The 18,234-nt window shown below is 45.6% G+C and overlaps 1 pseudogene; it reads left to right on the top strand.

The window, feature by feature from the left end:
- The first annotated feature begins 15,542 nt into the window (after positions 1–15,542).
- LOC147748038 (uncharacterized) lies at positions 15,543–16,760 on the top strand (annotated as a pseudogene).
- The last annotated feature ends 1,474 nt before the right edge of the window (positions 16,761–18,234 follow it).

Raw genomic sequence — 18,234 nt, forward strand, 5'->3', positions numbered from 1 at the left:
TTGGTGTCATTTAACAATTGATTGTAATACTGGTGTAAGCTTGGCATGTTTCAAGAAGTTTTAGTGTCGGCCACTCCTATTTGTTACATTTCAAGTAAGGGAGATGTTGAGTGGGGCACCTGAGAGAGTGAACGATTTTACCATATACATACCCTGGGACATTCTTATCACATAGCTAGCATGAACCCCTATGTAGGCCCTTCTGTTCAAAAGTATAGGCCTTGGTTAAATTGGCCAGAGTACTGCCATTTTCTGTTAAAGTAAGCAGAAAGCAGGTCTGATTAAGATTTTATCCAGCTCCACCGACTGCGAGACTACTTGCTCCTCTTCTGGCCCCCACCCTACTCGTGTGATAAGTTCACGAACGTTAAGGTTCAACATCCCCCTGTTATTTCGACACAATGGGACACATCCTGGGTCTGTGCATGAGAAAAAGGGAACTTCCCACCAGCCACGTCAAACTGAAATGATGGATGTGGCAACAGGACGTACAGATTGGTACATACACATATAAATAAAATCCTTTTGCGCAATAAAATATGTTTCTGCCCCCCAAGGCAAATTTATGACAAAACTTCCAGTCTACGAGGCCTGACCTTTCGTCTAGAATACGTGCTGCAGTTACGAGAAGGGCTGCATTTTGAATATATGGATGGGAAAAGTACGAAGTAGGCCGTAAGTGACACAAATAGGGTACGTGGCATGGGGTGGCTCGAGATGACGTTACTATAGACTTCTCACCCCCTTAAAGCATATAAATAGGAGGTTCACAGAGACATCTTTGAATTACTCCTCATAAGTGACTTCTTCCCAAGGGTTACTTGAGAGCCCTTGTACATGTAATTTTCCGCTTTATTTTATATTCTGTCTTATGAAATGTTGCATTTGCTATATACTCTCTTAACCTTGCTTTTTCCCTTTATTACATTTGAAGTGTTTAACTTGTAATTGCAGGAATTCTCACTTATAGGCAGGTGTGAGTATTCCCAGATAAAAGGTACTTTGCTTTTTGAATGCATTTTTGCCACAAATGATAAATGTGTCTTTAAAGTTTTAGACTCTTTCTCTCTAGCAGTTTAGAAGCTTGTTATCAGTAAAAGCTTGTATTCAGTAAATGCAATATTCAGTAAATGCAATGTTCAGTAATAAAATCTAAATCCTCGTGACTACCTGAGAATGTGGAGCACTGGATACAGAACTAATGTGATTTTTATGCCTTTATATTGAAGTTTCTTGAAGTTGCATCTTCTTAATAAATCTGTTAAACTTTCAGCCTCAGTTTCCACAGCTCACATATCTGTTTTTTCTATTTTTAGAGCAAGCGTTCCTGCACACCCCGGTGCAAATTAAGCCACCCCTTTTGTCCCTAGCTCACTCTCACGATCATCCCAGCGCAGGCTTCCTGAGCCGTTGCGCCCAGCCCCTTGCCCTTCATCCCCGTAATAAATCTCCCTCTAACATTTTGGTGCCTGTGACTTTTGGATAGCAGTAACCAACTGACAGGAAACAGATGGACTGGCGGAAATGCAGGCTGCTAAATGATCGTGCCCTCCCTTCTGACTGAACCATATGCAGAAGCACAACGCACAGGTAAGTTTATATCTGGACTGCCTGGTGCGATTGTTTTCTCTTGGTTAGCATTGGAGAGGTGTTTATGCTTATGACGCAGCTGTATCCTTTCCAGGTTACCGGTTTGTTACTGTCTGTTTGTCTCGCTATAGATATTCTCAAACTGAGGGAAAGTAAGTTGTGTGAGAAGTAAAATTCTGAAGCCTGAAAGCGAAGTCAGGACATTAATGTGATTTATGCGTGTATCTTTCTAGGAATAGACACATGTTATTGCTTTGCCTTTTGTAAAAACAAAGTAGGATAGACTGCGTCTGGCGTCTTTCAATGCTTATTTATTGCTGTGCCTCTCCGAAACAAGGGAGGGACTCTGACAGATCTAAAGATTGTCAGAGAAGGGAAGGTGGGTTGGCACCTTTCAAGTGCTTAACTATGTGCTATTGTTGTGCCTCTCTGAAACAAGGGAGGGTCTCTGTTGGATCTAATAGATTGTCAGGGAAGGGAAGGTGGGTTTAGCGCCTTTCAAGTGCTTATTTTTTGCTTTTTTAAGGGATCCTCTGTACAGTAAACAAGGAAGGTTACCCTCCATTTCAGTAGTCAATGGAGAAGAAGCTAAATCTGAGATGCGCGTAGCTAACGGTATTTTAGATGTCCCTTATGTAAACAATTAAGTGATTCCACAGGATGATTAAGTGGCTTTTTGTCATAAGCATTGCGTTTTCGCCAGTTAAAAGTGTATTTTTAATTTTTTTCTTTTTGTGTACACCATTATCATAAGAAGCACCTTTAGCGCCCTCTAGTGGCCAAAGTGAGCAATTTTTGGGTAAAAGTTCAAATACTAAAAACATTTGCATTTGCTTTTCTGTTTTGAAACACATGTACAATGTTCGCTAATTATTAGGCATTGTCAGGACTGTAGGTTATTGCTTAGAGCCTAGTGCTATAGATATATAGAGGTTTTTTATTAGGTTCAAAAGCGTAATTTTTTGATTATTGTTTTTACATGGTTATTGTATTGGAAGTCACTGGCTGGTACAGAGGCTGACTTTAGTGAGACCATAATATCTAGGTGCACATTGATTGTTTTGTGTTGATTCTTTGTTTGATTATAATCACATGTATATTGATTGTAGAAGAATATTTTTGTGATTGGCCCCATACCAATACTATCACTTAAGGGTAAGGGCCCCGCTTGTAGGATGCTGCTGAAAAATATTTTGTGAACACTATTGAAGTCCACTGCCAAATGCAGAAGACTGGTTTGTTAGTGAGATTCAATAACTAGGGAGATTGTAAATGCATTTATGTATCCCCATGTGTGTTGATCTGCCACTGATTAACTGAAGAGATTCTGTAAGCCAAAGCATCTTGAGCGCCACAATTGTCACGGATATACTATTTTAATGCTGCTACCTTCCTGTGTGCATAATTGTCATTCAGGATTGCCCCCCCTTATTAGCACTGCAAACCTGGCTAGGAAAAAGCCAGAGAACAGTCACTGCGCCATTCAAAATACCTAGGTGTCACTTAGGTCTGCAGAAAATGTTTTTCTTTTAAACAGGGTTTTTTACATAAATAAATAGAATACATTGTTACAAAACATATAGCCATGTCTACAAAAACGCCAGGTAAAAGGAGAGTAATATTGCTAAAATTCGCTGTCACCAATTGCCTATCCCCAATATAACTCTAGGAGACGAGCAGACAGCCCACGCAAAAAACTCAAGACTACAAATCACGGTACACTTAGAAAACGGCTGTGTTACTACCCTTTCTGAGGATACAACACCATAATCTGTTCAGATCTTGCCCCTAACGCATACAGTCATCTGGACACTAATATCAGCCCTGGGAATTGACACAACAAACTTGCAGCGGTGAGACTGACAATAGCACCTAGTGGAGTTACACCCTTACTCCTTTCTACACACAACGCAGAATAATGGCAACACCCACAGCACATCCACCAGGCTATGAAGCAGATGGCATGTATCCAGGACAGGTTATCAAGACTGACCTAGAACTCTTATCAAATGATCAGGCAGCCATAGGCCATGACGATGTCTCAGTCCCAGACATCTCAGATGATTCACAAGACAATAGACCAGAGAGTACACAGAGCCAGCTATCCCTAAGCTCCCAAAGCCCGGTGATGCAGGGTGCCACATCAGGAATGCCAGGTCAGATTGACGCGCTATTTACAATAAAAAAGACACCTGCTTCTAACTCTGCAGCCCCCCAGCAGAAACAGGACCAAGAGAGCGATGGGACCTCCGGCGGTTAACAGCACAGCTCCCACATGCCACTCCCCAGACTTAACCGCCCAGCACCCGCATCCATCACTAGGGATCACAATACCACAAGAACAAGAACTAGACAGTATGGCCCATCCGATCCCCTAGCCAGCAGCATTACAATACACAGACACACGAGAGTGGGTGGCACACCCTTAACACTGGTCCCAAGCGAAAGGAAGAACACCTGCTACAGTACAATAAAGAAAATAGAGACAGCGAACAGTATCCCTCTGAGGTAGTCACTGAGGGAGATAGTGGCAGGTGGAGGACAGAACGTGACCTATGCCAAAGAACGGGTAGAAAAGCAGAGGACTTGTCACATGAACAGTACTCAAGAAACCCCACTGGCAATACAGCAACACTCCAGCGACTGTCATTACATGTAGGCAGTGTAGAGGATAGAATGACTGAACTGATGGATGGCTTGGGCCAATTTAGTAAGAAGCAACAACCAGCACTCAATGAATTAGCAGGTGCTGCAAATCTAGCAGGGTCACACAGTGGTGGGGTCTCAACTACCATGCCACAGCAAGGGCCATGGATAGACTTACATCAGGAAGCCCAAAGTGCAGCCCCACCACAGAGCAACACATCAGCTTCTCTTACAGCCAACTTCTTAAGTATACTCCAGGCTCCACCATCAGTCATTAACTACAACCCCCAGTTGACACTACCACCTATGCTTGTACTCTAGGCATCACCTCCAGTAGTTACACCACGTAGGCCAGTAAAGCCACAGCTAGACCAAGATAATTTGGATATGTCAAATGTGCTCGAACTGGCAGAAAACAGGAGGAGAAGACAGAGAAGAACAGAGATAGAAAATATTGCAGTGTTAGGTAACGATGGGCGACCTGAGGACATCTCACAGGAATATGATGTATGAGGTACAGCACGTCAGCGCACCACCAGATCTAGAGCACTGCATCGCATGACCCTTAACAGGCCAAGACCACCACTGACCAATGGTCTAATACCAAGTGGGATAGTACTACTTGGAGAAGGGTCTGACTATTATGTCAATCCATTCTCACATAACTTGGCAGGCTGGACAGAAGCTAATGCACCCCAAATTAATATTTGGCCCCGAGATGGGTCTTTTGAACCAGAGGAAATGAACACTGATGAAGAGTGTATCTTGCAGGGGGCAGGAGACAAGGATTGGGGCTTTGAGTACATGCGCCAAGGCTTAAGGGTCTGGCAGAAATATGCATGCAGGTACAGTCACACAGGATCTACAGGGGTAACACACCAGCTGCCCCTGCTGTTCAAAAGTGTCAATGACCCCCCATCTCTGTCTCTTGGTCCCTAATGGACAAAGACAATATGAAAAATGAACTCCCACCCCTCACAGAGGGTGTGGGAAAGTGGGTACAAGCCTTTGAAAAGCACACTGCAGGTGTGTCATTGGCTATTAGTGATGTGAAAACTCTGCTGACCTCCCTGATTGGAGAGGATGAAGAGGATATGTTTACACGCATCAACACAAGACTTTCCACCACTAATACAAAATTAGATGGGGATCCTTTCAATAAAATAAGATCAGCACTATGGAATGAACTACGCCGGAAGTTTTGCGATGTCACAGACATCGGATCTCTAATGTCACAAACAAGGCAATTAGCAATTGAAAACACAGGTGCTAAATTAGTACAGCAAATAGTAAAGGAAAGAGAGGCTCTTGACCCAGTTATGGTAGCCACACCAGTGAGTCAAATGGCTGCTGTCACTAGTTTTCCACAAAGTGCCTTGAATGTACTAGGAGCTAACTCACAGGTAACAGCACAACACATACAACCACAGCTACCTCAGCAACACATGCCTGTATACCAAATGGTGCCCCAGACACAAGCCCTTGTACTACAGGGAGCTACAGTATTGCCCCCCATCAATTTGGTTTCACATGGCACCATCCAGCAGTACCAGGCTGGAAGATATTCAAGTTAGGACAGTCCACAGATAACTCTAGTGTGTCCCGTGTTGTCATGTCTCACAAAGATTAGAGAGAACCCAGTTGTGCATGTCATGATTAACAACAACACCTATAGTTTCTTGATTGACACAGGAGCTACATTTTCCTGTGTCCGGGAGGGAGCACTGCCCATCTCCAATCAAAGTGTAAACACACTGGATTTCTCTGGGACAATAAAAAGGGTCCCTTTCACTGAGCCAGTACCTATAGAAATAGGAGGTAAATGTATTCAGGAGCGTCTACTTTACACAACACAGTCCCCAGTAAATCTCTTGGGACGTGATCTCATGCCAAATTAAATATGAGAATATATTTTCATGAGAACGGCACAATGACTTTCTCCATTCCTGATGCTCCACCGATCAGAATGATGGCTGTCAAACAAAAATTCCTCCAGATATGCAGTATTTTTTGATTATAGGCCTGAAGAATGCCCTCTTCAGTGTCCCATTGCATGCTGACAGTCAGTTTTATTTGCATTCAGAAATAGGCAGTTCACATATCAAAGGTTACATCAAGACTATTGTGAGTCCCCCAGTGTGTTCAACAGAGTTGTCAAAAATGATTTGTCAAAATTCCGATGTGACAGCACTCTGCTACAATGTGTCAATGGCATACTCCTCTGTAGCTTTTGGAAAAGGGGGTGGTGATGGACAGAGTTTCTGAATGATGCAGAATACTCATACCCAGTCAAGAGATCAGGGCTGTGATCCATCACCGTTTTTTAGCTCACTGCACCATCCCAGCTCAGAACCTGGCTACATGCAAATTAGTCTGTTCCTGTCCCAGTGCATGATCGGAACAGGGCAAACCAAACTACCAAGCCAATTTTTATACTGGGAAGGAAACAAGCTACCAGGGACCGGTTTGTGGCATTTCAGCCGTCGTCGGCCCAGATTGCTTGAATCCTGATGGTGCATTGAGCAAGGGACTCACGTCTGAGTATACCCTCCCACACTTAGTGTGGACAAAATCGATTTTGGAAAAGGGGGTGCGGATGGACAGAGTTTCTGAATGATGCAGAATACTCTTACCCAGTCAAGAGATCAGGGCTGTGATCCATCACCGTTTTTTAGCTCACTGCACCATCCCAGCTCAGAACCTGGCTACATGCAAATTAGTCTGTTCCTGTCCCAGTGCATGATGGGAACAGGGCAAACCAAACTACCAAGCCAATTCTTATACTGGGAAGGAAACAAGCTACCGGGGACCGGTTTCTGGCATTTCAGCCATTGTTGGCCCAGCTTGCTTGAATCCTGATGGTGCATTGAGCAAGGGACTCTCGTCTGAGTATACCCTCCCACACTTAGTGTGGACAAAATCGATTTTGGAAAAGGGGGTGGTGATGGACAGAGTTTCTGAATGATGCAGAATACTCTTACCCAGTCAAGAGATCAGGGCTGTGATCCATCACCATTTTTTAGCTCACTGCACCATCCCAGCTCAGAACCTGGCTACATGCAAATTAGTCTGTTCCTGTCCCAGTGCATGATGGGAACAGGGCAAACCAAACTACCTAGCCAATTCTTATACTGGGAAGAAAACAAGCTACCGGGGACCGGTTTCTGGCATTTCAGCCGACGTCGGCCCAGCTTGCTTGAATCCTGATGGTGCAATGAGCAAGGGACTCACGTCTGAGTATACCCTCCCACACTTAGTGTGGACAAAATCGATTTTGGAAAAGGGGGTGGTGATGGACAGAGTTTCTGAATGATGCAGAATACTCTTACCCAGTCAAAAGATCAGGGCTGTGATCCATCACCGTTTTTTAGCTCACTGCACCATTCCAGCTCAGAACCTGGCTACATGCAAATTAGTCTGTTCCTGTCCCAGTGCATGATGGGAACAGGGCAAACCAAACTACCAAGCCAATTCTTGTACTGGGAAGGAAAAAAGCTACCGGGGGCCGGTTTCTGGCATTTCAGCCGTCGTCGGGTTCTGAGCTGGGATGGTGCAGTGAGCTAAAAAACGGTGATGGATCAAGCCCTGATCTCTTGACTGGGTAGGAGTATTCTGCATCATTCAGAAACTCTGTCTATCACCACCCCTTTTCCAAAATCGATTTTGTCCACACTAAGTGTGGGAGGGTATACTCAGACGTGAGTCCCTTGCTCATTGCACCAGCCGGATTCAAGCAAGCCGGGGCGACGATGGCTGAAATGCCAGAAACCGGTCCCCGGAAGCTTGTTTCCTTCCCAGTAAAAGAATTGGCTTGGTAGTTTGGTTTGCCCTGTTCCCATCATGCACTGGGACAGGAACAGACTAATTTGCATGTAGCCAGGTTCAGAGCTGGGATGGTGCAGTGAGCTAAAAAACGGTGATGGATCAAGCCCTGATCTCTTGACTGGGTAGGAGTATTCTGCATCATTCAGAAACTCTGTCCATCACCACCCCCTTTTCCAAAATCGATTTTGTCCACACTAAGTGTGGGAGGGTATACTCAGACGTGAGTCCCTTGCTCATTGCACCATCAGGATTCAAGCAAGCCGGGCCGACGACGGCTGAAATGCCAGAAACCGGTCCCCGGAAGCTTGTTTCCTTCCAAGTAAAAGAATTGGCTTGGTAGTTTGGTTTGCCCTGTTCCCATCATGCACTGGGACAGGAACAGACTAATTTGCATGTAGCCAGGTTCTGAGCTGGGATGGTGCAGTGAGCTAAAAAACGGTGATGGATCAAGCCCTGATCTCTTGACTGGGTAGGAGTATTCTGCATCATTCAGAAACTCTGTCCATCACCACCCCCTTTTCCAAAATCGATTTTGTCCACACTAAGTGTGGGAGGGTATACTCAGACATGAGTCCCTTGCTCATTGCACCATCAGGATTCAAGCAAGCCGGGCCGACAACAGGTGAAATGCCAGAAACCGGTCCCTGGAAGCTTGTTTCCTTCCCAGTAAAAGAATTGGCTTGGTAGTTTGGTTTGCCCTGTTCTCATCATGCACTGGGACAGGAACTGACTAATTTGCATGTAGCCAGGTTCTGAGCTGGGATGGTGCAGTGAGCTAAAAAACGGTGATGGATCAAGCCCTGATCTCTTGACTGGGTAGGAGTATTCTGCATCATTCAGAAACTCTGTCCATCACCACCCCCTTTTCCAAAATCAATTTTGTCCACACTAAGTGTGGGAGGGTATACTCAGACATGAGTCCCTTGCTCATTGCACCATCAGGATTCAAGCAAGCCGGGCCGACGACGGGTGAAATGCCAGAAACCGGTCCCTGGAAGCTTGTTTCCTTCCCAGTAAAAGAATTGGCTTGGTAGTTTGGTTTGCCCTGTTCCCATCATGCACTGGGACAGGAACAGACTAATTTGCATGTAGCCAGGTTCTGAGCTGGGATGGTGCAGTGAGCTAAAAAACGGTGATGGATCAAGCCCTGATCTCTTGACTGGGTAGGAGTATTCTGCATCATTCAGAAACTCTGTCCATCACCACCCCCTTTTCCAAAATCGATTTTGTCCACACTAAGTGTGGGAGGGTATACTCAGACTTGAGTCCCTTGCTCATTGCACGATCAGGATTCAAGCAAGCCGGGCTGACGACGGCTAAAATTCCAGAAACCGGTCCCCGGAAGCTTGTTTCCTTCCCAGTAAAAGAATTGGCTTGGTAGTTTGGTTTGCCCTGTTCTCATCATGCACTGGGACAGGAACAGACTAATTTTCATGTAGCCAGGTTCTGAGCTGGGATGGTGCAGTGAGCTAAAAAACGGTGATGGATCAAGCCCTGGTCTCTTGACTGGTAGGAGTATTCTGCATCATTCAGAAACTCTGTCCATCACCACCCCCTTTTCCAAAATCGATTTTGTCCACACTAAGTGTGGGAGGGTATACTCAGACGTGAGTCCCTTGCTCATTGCACCATCAGGATTCAAGCAAGCCGGGCCGACGACGGCTGAAATGGCAGAAACCGGTCCCTGGAAGCTTGTTTCCTTCCCAGTAAAAGAATTGGCTTGGTAGTTTGGTTTGCCCTGTTCCCATCATGCACTGGGACAGGAACAGACTAATTTGCATGTAGCCAGGTTCTGAGCTGGGATGGTGCAGTGAGCTAAAAAATGGTGATGGATCAAGCCCTGATCTCTTGACTGGGTAGGAGTATTCTGCATCATTCAGAAACTCTGTCCATCACCACCCCCTTTTCCAAAATCGATTTTGTCCACACTAAGTGTGGGAGGGCATACTCAGACGTGAGTCCCTTGCCCATTGCACCATCAGGATTCAAGCAAGCCGGGCCGACGACGGCTGAAATGCCAGAAACCGGTCCCCAGAAGCTTGTTTCCTTCCCAGTAAAAGAATTGGCTTGGTAGTTTGGTTTGCCCTGTTCCCATCATGCACTGGGACAGGAACAGACTAATTTGCATGTAGCCAGGTTATGAGCTGGGATGGTGCAGTGAGCTAAAAAACGGTGATGGATCAAACCCTGATCTCTTGACTGGGTAGGAGTATTCAGCATCATTCAGAAACTCTGTCCATCACCACCCCCTTTTCCAAAATCGATTTTGTCCACAATAAGTGTGGGAGGGTATACTCAGACGTGAGTCCCTTGCTCATTGCACCATCAGGATTCAAGCAAGCCGGGCCGACGACGGCTGAAATGCCAGAAACCGGTCCCCGGAAGCTTGTTTCCCTCCCAGTAAAAGAATTGGCTTGGTAGTTTGGTTTGCCCTGTTCCCATCATGCACTGGGACAGGAACAGACTAATTTGCATGTAGCCAGGTTCTGAGCTGGGATGGTGCAGTGAGCTAAAAAACTGTGATGGATTAAGCCCTGATCTCTTGACTGGGTAGGAGTATTCTGCATCATTCAGAAACTCTGTCCATCACCACCCCCTTTTCCAAAATCAATTTTGTCCACACTAAGTGTGGGAGGGTATACTCAGACATGAGTCCCTTGCTCATTGCACCATCAGGATTCAAGCAAGCCGGGCCGACGACGGGTGAAATGCCAGAAACCGGTCCCTGGAAGCTTGTTTCCTTCCCAGTAAAAGAATTGGCTTGGTAGTTTGGTTTGCCCTGTTCCCATCATGCACTGGGACAGGAACAGACTAATTTGCATGTAGCCAGGTTCTGAGCTGGGATGGTGCAGTGAGCTAAAAAACGGTGATGGATCAAGCCCTGATCTCTTGACTGGGTAGGAGTATTCTGCATCATTCAGAAACCCTGTCCATCACCACCCCCTTTTCCAAAATCGATTTTGTCCACACTAAGTGTGGGAGGGTATACTCAGACGTGAGTCCCTTGCTCATTGCACCATCAGGATTCAAGCAGGCCGGGCCGACGATGGCTGAAATGCCAGAAACCGGTCCCCGGAAGCTTGTTTCCTTCCCAGTAAAAGATTTGGCTTGGTAGTTTGGTTTGCCCTGTTCCCATCATGCACTGGGACAGGAACAGACTAATTTGCATGTAGCCAGGTTCTGAGCTGGGATGGTGCAGTGAGCTAAAAAACGGTGATGGATCCAGCCCTGATCTCTTGACTGGGTAGGAGTATTCTGCATCATTCAGAAACTCTGTCCATCACCACCCCCTTTTCCAAAATCGATTTTGTCCACACTAAGTGTGGGAGGGTATACTCAGACGTGAGTCCCTTGCTCATTGCACCATCAGGATTCAAGCAAGCCGGGCCGACAACGGCTGAAATGCCAGAAACCGGTCGCCGGAAGCTTGTTTCCTTCCCAGTAAAAGAATTGGCTTGGTAGATGTTTGCCCTGTTCCCATCATGCACTGGGACAGGAACAGACTAATTTGCATGTAGCCAGGTTCTGAGCTGGGATGGTGCAGTGAGCTAAAAAACGGTGATGGATCAAGCCATGATCTCTTGACTGGGTAGGAGTATTCTGCATCATTCAGAAACTCTGTCCATCACCACCCCTTTTCCAAAATACTCCTCTGTAGCACTACAAAGCAAGAGTGCCGACAAGATACACTTGCTCTGCTTACAACACTAGCTCAGAGAGGTCACAAAGTAGAAAAAAATATGCAATACTGTCAGGAAGAAGTGCAGTACCTAGGTCAAATGATTTCAGCATCAGGAAGAAGAGATACGCCAGGAAGAGTAGAAGTAATAAGGAACACTCTAGAACCTCAGACAGTCAAGACATGCAAAGGTTCCTAGGACTAGTGAACTACGTCAGACAGTGGGTCTTTGACTATTCTACTGTCACTGCACCACTCCTGAAAGCTGTCAAAATGGCTAAAGACAGACAAACAAGATTGACGGGACGCCTGAAATGACATCAGCCTTTGTAAAATTAAAGGATGAAATTATAAATGCCCCAGTGTTAGGCTCTCCAACCTACACAAAGCAATTCTATCTGTTCGCTCACTGCAATGGACAGGTCATGACAGCAGTCCTCACCCAAAAAAACCCCTTGGGCCACAAACCAATTGCATACTTCAGTGGCATGGCAGACTCAGTAATGAGGGGGTATTATCCCTGTGAAAAGGCTTTATCGACCACAGCATTTGCGGTTGGAAAAAGCACCCCCATAGTTATGGGCTCCCCTCTGACACTATACACTGAGCATGCTGTCTTTGCAATAATACAAAAAGATAAAATGACCCTTACCGCACAAAGAGTGTCAGGATATAAAGTCATACTGTCATTACCATCCTTGAAGGATGTTAAATGTCCCACTGTGAATCCAGCCACGTTCTTTGCCCATCCCGTTGCTACCACTGATGATGACACTCATGATTGTGCCACATACTGCCCAGATGAGTAAGGAACAGCAAAAGAAGACCCATTACCAGACAGTACAGTCTACTTCGTTGATGGTTCTTCTACCATTGATTAAGAGACAGGCATAAGATACAAAGGAGCTGCAGTAGTCAGAGCACAACAGAATAACTCCTCAGACTCTCTAGACATTGTACAACAGATAGCATTGCCTTCACATTACTCAGCACAAGCAGCAGAATTAGTGGCACTGATTGCAGCCCTCAAACATGGAGCTGATGAAAGAATTACTGTATACTCTCATTCTGCTTATGTCACCACAAGAACACATTCCAGCATTTTGAGATGGAAAAGGCGTGGATTTCTTAAAACAGATGGCACGTCTGTGATGCACAAACAGTTACTTGAAGAACTAATAGACTCATTGACATTGCCCACAGAAGTAGCGGTAGTGAAATGTGCTGCGCACACAAATGGCCAAGATTTTTTTTCCAGAGGAAATGCCATGGCAGACTGGGCTGCAAAAGCAGCAGCCAGAGGGCCCGAGCTGTACAATATCTATCCCCAGCACAAAATGACTGTGCCCCCATTCTGCTTGCCCAAGATGCACCCTCATCAGTGCAGGAGGTTACACAAGATACAGTTGATGACACAAGTGAGTCATCACTCTCATTGCCCCTATCAGATACACCTCCGAGATATACAGGAAAGTGCCCCACATGAAGAAAAAGAGTTGTGGAAGAAGAGGGGAGTACGACAGGATGCATTAGATTTTATTTACAGACAGACAATGACAGGAAAGCCTGTCATGCCACAGGCTCTTTTGCAAATGGCACTCACTCAGTTGCACCTTCCTACACATGTCCCTCGTGATATCATGTCCACAACTTTGCAGACAGAGTGGTTCATCCCCAATGCATATGAGCATATACAACTCTTTGTTCATCAATGCCTCATTTGTCAGCAGTATTCTTCTAATCCAACTATGAAAACTGTTGCATCAACAATACCAAGGCCCAAGGGTCCTTTTAGAGAGCTCCACATTGACTATGTAGACATGATTGATAGATGCCAAAAGTACCGATACCTCATTGTAGCGGTATGTCCTTTTTCATGGTGGATTGAAGCTGAACCATGTGTCCATTGTGACGCAAAGGCTGCAGCTACCCTCCTGCTTCGTGAGCCCATACGTAGCAGGGGATTATTTAACGCCATTCGCAGTGACAGTGGCAGACATTTTTCAAACACCATTTTTGACACAATTGCTACAATGTTAGGAGTAAAACATAAGTTGACTTCAGCCTATCACCCCCAAAGCAATGGTACTTGTGAGTGCCTCAACGGCCTGTTCAAAGACAAGGATCAGTAAGATAAGTGCTAAGCATGGGCGAAATTTGCGAATTCGCGTTCCGCAAATTTGCGGATTTCCCCGCGAAATCGCAAACAAATCCGCAAATTTTCCTGCGAAATCACGGATTGTTTTGCGATTTACCCTGGAGTACTTTCTACTGGCTAATCCAGTAAGTGCTCCCTCATTGGGTAAATGTATAGTGCTTTTACTACACTGCAGCTGCATAAAGGGCCAGAAGATGTGTCTCCAGTGACCATGTGTGTCTGTAACACAGGCACAGGCACACATGGTCACTGGAGACACATCTTCTGGCCCTTTAGGCAGCTACAGTGTAGGAAAAGCACTATGGGGAAGATTTACAAGCCGGTTGCACCTCTTTTGCGCCGCAGGTGTGTCACTTTTGTGGCGCAGCTGCAGCACAAAAGATGTGCCATGGTACTGGGTATTAACAACGTGACGCATCTGAGAGATGCATCACGGTGTAAAGCCCTGCGCCATCAGGAGGTGTTCCAGCGCAGGGGAGGACGTTCCTGCGCAGGAACACCTCCTAAAAGTGGCTGAGTGAAATCTATAAGATTTCACTCAGTCACTTTTAGGCCAATGCTGCGTCAAAACCCTGCGCCTGCTTGAAGCAGGCACAAGGCTTGACGCAGCATTGGGGAGATAGGGCCCCCAGAGCATTGCTGGAGCTGCGTAGCGCTTGCGACGCAGCTCCAGCAATGCTTGCCACACGGTGCGCCGCATTGTAAAGGCTAAGCGTATATCGTAATCTACGCATACACTTCCTAGCCAGGTAAGTGATGAACTGTCAAAATCAGTTTGAAAATGATGTCTGCACGGATGTTGAATTCTGAGACTTCAAGTTCAAGAAGATGCTTTCTGATTAAGCTCAGTAGAACCGCTTGAGATTCGTTTGATTTTTGAATTCAGGTTCAGCAAAAAGACGTTTGAAGCTTGTTCTGTGATCTGAATTTAATTCTTGCGTTTTGGAATGTCAGCAAAAGTCGATTGAGTACTTCCTTTCAGTCAGACGCGGCAGCGTATTCAGATGAAAACAGCTGTCCAAGAACATGAGCATGGAGATCGTATGATGGCCTATGAACTGAGATGCAGCAACAGACCCACCTCGCATGTCAAGTTTTCACTGAAAAAGATATGTACAGTCGCCATTATTTTCTTTGTTATGTTTGTTGTTTCAATAGCTGTATTCCAATGGTTTACAGTGTGTTCAGAGAGAGAAAGAGGTGCTACTAGCAATATTAGACCTATTGGCACAACAGGGCACCCCATGTCCAAGACACTTCCTGGTAACAAGCAAACTGGGATAAGCACCAGCAGTAGCTATGACACCCCTGTGCCCACCTTGACACCTTCCACACCCCCTGTATACCCCACAGAATGGGACTTGGTACTTGATACTACCTTGACTCCCCCTGTGCCAGGTACCCCTAAACGTTCCCATTAAAATAAACGAAGTATCAGGTATAAAACGCAAGAAAGTGCCAGTCAGATATACATTGCGCACCCAACATAAGAAAGAACAGGTTGCGCAAATTTCAGACTGGGTCAGCAATCTCCAAAACACAGTTGTTTACACCTTCGACCAGCACTATATGCCTGATTTCCACTCCCAGCACCCTAGTAAGACAGCAGAAGATAATGGGATTCACAACTCTCTATTAGACAACATGTGGTACAGAGACATGAGGGAGGTTGGAAGAAAAGTCACAAATGAATCCTGCTTTGTATGTTCACACATTCCTCACGCTGCAGATAAATTGCTCTTTCCCAAAGAAGTACCACCACCCACCGCCAAATGCTTCCTACACCTGTTTCTTTGCCGCATACATGGTCAGATACAGCCCCACTCAGCCAAAATAGATGATGCATTTGTAAACTCTACAGAGTGGGATGAAAAGTATGTTACATTCACAGTTGTAACTAGCCCATTGGAGTTTGAAAGGAGAATGGAGGTTTACCGTGATATGAAAGTGCCTGCCGACATAATGCAGGTTTGGGAATATCACTATAAGATACTAGGGTACTTCACCTTCCCAACGCCCCCATCGAAATGCCACTCACCCAAACATCAACAAGCTAACCATACCCATGACACATGCCCTTGTCAGTAGAGACCAATTCTGCACCTGAAGGCCAATATTTATTTCAACAGCAAGTGGAATGGCCCACATGACTTAACATGTAAGGCAGCCTCCTTAGGTAGCCCAATTGTAGGACAAGAGCACAAACATTATTTCAATGAGGATATTGAGAGGGAGTGTGCTGAGATATGGGCACAGGAAACTAGAAGATACACTTTCAATGAGGGTACACCATACAAACCGAAAAGAGCATACAAGCTAAAGGCTCCTCTCCTTTGCTTCCTAGGTAATGGAACAGTTCCTGTGGGTCGAAATACTAATTGCAGTGACACGCATTTCAATTCGGACTTTAAGTACGGCACCTCCAGCCTCATGGACAGCTATTGGGCCTGCGGAGAACATATCTACCTGCAGCTGCCTCCCCAATGGCAAGGACTCTGTTCTATCGTCACAATGAATGAACTGCATCTGGTTGTTCCTGCAGTGAACATTTCCAACATTCATACCCACCCGATGACAGGTGATGTCACCCTGCTCCACCACCAGAAAAGGGAAGTCAAGAAGTATTTTTCGGATGGCCCATTTCACGAGATGCCACAAGATTTCCGCCTTTTCAACGATGCTGCACTTTTCTTTGGGGGCGTTATCCCCCTGTTCCAGACCAAAGCCAAGGCTCGCTGGCTCCAAGTGACCAGGTACGAGCTGATGCAGCTTGTCAACAACACCCGTGATGGGTTCAACTCCCTGAAAGAAGAACTACGACCTTTGAGACTCATGGTTCTTGAGCACACGCTATGTTTTTGAACAGCTAACTGCAATGACTGGTGGTGGATGCGCCAAAGTGGGGAGGAGGTCCTGCTGTGCTTTCATATTGGCCAATGATGCGGACAATGGAACACATACAAAGGCCATCAAGGACTTGGATAATTTGGGGTGACAGATGCCTGAGGAGGGAGGTGCAAAAGCAGATGTTTTACCTAATTGGTCCAACTTGTACTGGATGCCTTCAAGGCTGTCTGCAGTACTAAAATTTTGAATGCCTATTTTTTGCGAGTTGTTGCTGTTATGTTTTGGAACACAGATTATGCTGTATTGTGTTAAGAGATTGAGGTCTAAGATAGTTGGGAGAACTATGAAGACTCAGAAGAATACACAGGAATACTCACGGGACAAGGGGACGGGGAAGAGTTATCAATGTTTAACATAGTAGAGCTCCCCATCCCTGACTCTCACACAGCACAGGTTCCTCTAGATAGTCAGTACCAGGCCCAGGTGCATAGTGGCCCACCACTTCCCTCGGGGAGAGACTTGGTACATCCTTATTAGACAATGTGTGACAAATTAGGGAGACCACACAAGGACTTAGGAGATACCCTGAACAAAAACACCGAAGAGCCGGTCCTTCATGACTCACCATGGCCATTCCCCCAGCGCCAGCTAAACATGCGGTTCGAATGGTGCTCAATGGTCTTCAATAAAATAAACAAAAAGGGGGATTGAGAGAGGGAATGATTTAACCATATACATACCCTGGGACATTCTTATCACATACGTAGCATGAACCCCTATGTAGGCCCTTCTGTTCAAAAGTATAGGCCTTGGTTAAATTGGCCAGAGTACTGCCATTTTCTGCTAAAGTAAGGAGAAAGCAGGACTGATCAAGATTTTTTCCAGCTCCACCGACTGCGAGGCTACTCGCTCCTGTTCTGGCCCCCACCCTACTCGTGTGATAAGTTCACGAACGTTAAGGTTCAACATCCCCCTGTTATTTCAACACAATGGCCCACATCCTGGGTCCCGTGCATGAGAAAAAGGGAACTTCCCACCAGCCACGTCAAACTGAAATGATGGATGTGGCAACAGGACGTACAGATTGGTACATACACATATAAATAAAATCCTTTTGCGCAATAAAATATGTTTCTGATGCCCAAGGCAAATTTATGACAAAACTTCCAGTCTATGAGGCCTGACCTTTAGTCTAGTATAGGTGCCGCAGTTACGAGAAGGGCTGCATTTTGAATGTATAGATGGGAAAAGAACGAAGTAGGCCGTAAGTAACGCAAATAGGGTACGTGGCATGGGGTGGCGCAAGATGACGTTACCATAGACTTCTCACCGCCTTAAAGCATATAAAAAGGAGGTTCACAGAGACATCTTTGAGTTACTCCTTACTCCTCATAAGTGAGTTCTTCCCAAGGGTTACTTGGGAGCCCTTGTACATGTAATTTGCCGCTTTATTTTATATTTTGTCTTATGAAATGTTGCATTTGCTATA

Source organism: Lissotriton vulgaris, chromosome 1_1 (assembly GCF_964263255.1).
Source record: "Lissotriton vulgaris chromosome 1_1, aLisVul1.2, whole genome shotgun sequence".
Taxonomy (NCBI): Eukaryota; Metazoa; Chordata; class Amphibia; order Caudata; family Salamandridae; genus Lissotriton; species Lissotriton vulgaris.